This window comes from Euphorbia lathyris, chromosome 1, assembly GCF_963576675.1.
Source record: "Euphorbia lathyris chromosome 1, ddEupLath1.1, whole genome shotgun sequence".
NCBI lineage: Eukaryota > Viridiplantae > Streptophyta > Magnoliopsida > Malpighiales > Euphorbiaceae > Euphorbia > Euphorbia lathyris.
In genome coordinates, this window is record NC_088910.1 from 64,444,320 (window position 1) to 64,447,813 (window position 3,494).

Genomic DNA, 3,494 nt, shown 5'->3' on the forward strand with positions numbered 1-3,494 from the left:
CATACGAGTAGGTTGGGGTTCTCCTAATCCAAGTTTAGCATATACAGAATAAGGCATCAGGTTTATGCTAGCTCCTAGCTCACATAGTGCATTTTCAATATTTAGCTTTCCAATTGAACAAGGAATAGAAAAACTCCCTGGATCTTTTAGCTTCTTGGGTAGCTGCTGCTTGTTTTGGAGTATTGACGAACAATCTCTGTTGAGTTGGATCATGGAAATGTTTTCCAGCTTCTTTTTGTTAGACATGATGTCTTAAAGGAATTTTGCATATGTCGGCATCTGTGCCAGCACTTCTACAAAAGGAATGTTGATGTGCAACTTCCTTAAGGTGTCCAACACTTTAGAATTCTGTTCTTCCAGCTTTTTGTTGATCAATCGCATTGGATATAGCACAGGTGGAACATACGGCGGTGGTGGCTTATACATCTTTTCGCTTTCCCCTTGATCCTGCTTACTGGTACAAGTTGTCTTCCTGGTTTCTTCTTCACTGGGAACAACCTGTTCATGCTCCCCTTCAGCTTCTTTGGACGTTGTGCATTCAGCACTTTCATCAGTTGATATAATGGGTTGAGTTTGCTTACCAGATCTCAGGGTAATTGCCATGACATCGCCCTTTGGATTTGGCTCTATGTTGCTCGGCATTATTCCCTTCCCTTTTGACGTAGATGCAGCCAACTGGTGAACCTGTGTTTCCAGATTTTTAATTGATGCTTGTGTCTGTTTCATGAACTGCATCATCATTGTCTTCATATCTGGCTATACATCTTCCTTTGGTGGCACAGGTTGTTTATAATGCTGATGAGGTTGCCTTTGGTAGTGTCCTCCTTGCTGTTGTTGATATCTCGGTTGTTCCTGCTGGTTCGACTGGCCTGTCCATCCAAAATTCGGATGGTTTCTTGTGGCAGGATTATACGTGTTGGAGTATGGGTTAGGTGGATTCCTCTGATTATACCCTGCGTAATCACATTCTGCATGTGCGCCCTTTCCCTGCTTAACTCCGGGACAGTTGATGCTAAAATGAAGGCCTCCACAAAAATCATAAATGTCATTGAATGGTGGTTCGTTGTGAATTGAAGACACATTTATCTTGCCCAGCTGTCTAGCAAGCTATTCTACCTGACTCGTCAATTTTGACACAACATCTTCATTTCCCTTTTTTTTTCCTTCACTTCTGGCGGAGTGCCAGTTGTAACTTGTGCTTACTACCTTCTCAATAAGGTCATACAAAGCCTGTGGCTCAAGATCTTCTGGGTTACCATTGGCAATGGATTCAATCTGGATTTTGTAGATGTTTGTTACACCATTATAGAAATTCTGCACTTGCATCCACATAGGGATACCATGATTTGGTACCCTTCTCAACAGCTCTTTGTATCTTTCCCAGGCTTCTGCTAGCGACTCATCCTCTTCTTGTACAAATCGAGACACTTCATTTCTCAGTTTTATGGCTTGTCGAGGTGGGAAATATTTCATCAGAAAAGCTTGTGCCATTTCTTCCCAACTTGTGATTGTCCCTGGCTGTAAATTTCTTAGCCAGTTCTTTGCTTTATCCTTTAGGGAAAAAGGAAACAGCTTTAGTCTGATTACGTCGTCAGAAATGTCTCTGTTTGATCTGAACGTGTTGCACAGCGTGATGAATTCTTGAATATGCCTATTTGGATCTTCAGATTGAAACCCATTGAATTATACTGAGGCCTGGATCATCTGTATCATGGACCCCTTCACCTCAAACATGTTGTTTCCTTCGTTGGGCAACACGATACATGATGAATGTCCTTCTGTTGTTGGCCTTGAATAATCTCTGATTCGCATGATAGGGGGGTTGTTATTCTCCCCTTCTTCTTCTTGGTTTGGTTGAACTGGTTGTTCGGGTGGTACCCTCCCAGCCATTCTTCTCTCTCTTTGTCGTTCTCTTTGTCATGCATATCGAGCTCCCGCTGTTTCGTCTACACGTTCTCTCTACTTCGAGATCGATAGGAAAAACAAGAGGTCCAGCTCTGCGCATAAACTGGTAAAGAACTTCTTTTTCCTGCACGCCTTAGCAAACAGATTAAAAACACCCTGTTTCTTAGAAATTTCAGATAAATTTTGTTGCTTTCAATCCCCGGCAACGGCGCCAAAAACTTGTTGTCCTAAAATGAGACTCTAGCAAGTGTACTAGATACAAGTAATAAAGTGATAAGTCAAGTATCATCTCCACAGGGATTGAGATCCAAAATTATATTGGAAAATCGTTGTTGAACAGTGTGTGTGTATGTAAAGGTATCTTCTTAGTAGGGTTGATTGTTTGAGTTTGGTCAGTTAAGATAAAAGAGTGCTAATTCTATGAAAGATATGACAAATAGATGACAGTTTAAAAGATAAAACAGGCTAAGCACTACCGAACAGGTAGTGCAAGGTCATACAACAATCCAACGAATTAGTGACAATACCAATGAAGTCAAAGTATCAGCTTTAATGCCCACTTAAGTCAACTTTCGTGTGTTCTTAAGTTTCTAAGATTTACTAGAACCAATAGCGTCCTAAAGGAACTTTCTTTCTTGCATTAAGATCAAAGCTGCATTTCTGTTAAGAAAACCTTAGACACAGCCATCTAACATGTCTGCTTCGAGGTTGCGAGATTGATAGAGATATCAGTGAAGATGCAAGTAGTGTCCTAACATTCATCTATCACATGCATAAATGCCGAAGCACAGAAATATAAACCCTCATCAACACATCATTGGTAAAATACTACATATTCATTGCAAAAGTTATAAGACTTACATCACCGGCCCGGACTGGCCGTGCCCATTCAAAATGGATTACTCACTCATATCAAGCAGTGAGTAATCAGAAGTTCTTGTTACATTCAGAAACTCCATTGGAGCTCTCTTCTATCGCCTAAATAGTGACTTTTCTGTTCTAAACAAAATACCCAATCTCCCAGTCTTCCCTTTGCTACATCCATTTAAAGGAGAAAGACCGGGGCCAAAATCGGTACCCGAAAGTACCCTTACAAAAAAATACAGAAATAAGTCAACTCCAACTAAAACTAAACAATCAGAAATGATTATGGATCCTTTTGACCCTTGAACACCCAAGGGTCGAAACTTCTTGTCATCATGCTACTTTAGGTAACGCCACTGAAACACCTTTCCACCTGCTGTCTCTGCCACACCCACCTCTGTTCCGTCGCTGTCCGTCATCAGATTATCCGGAGTTTGACCGCTGGATCATAGAAAGGCTCCACTCCTCTTTGGCAGTTGCGAAACAAGCTGTTTCCAGCATGTTTGGCTTAATCTTTACTTATCTGCAAAAAAAACATTAATCAACCCTTCATTCTTGCAATATAATCAGAAAACACCCCTATTCTTTTATAAATATCGTGTTAAAACTTAGTCAATTTCATGCCTAACAGTCTTCAATGGAGGTTGAAGGAGATGGAGGAGGTGGAGAGGATTTCTCAAGGTGGAAGCTAGGTTTTTACAAAGATAAAAGATATCTATTTTACA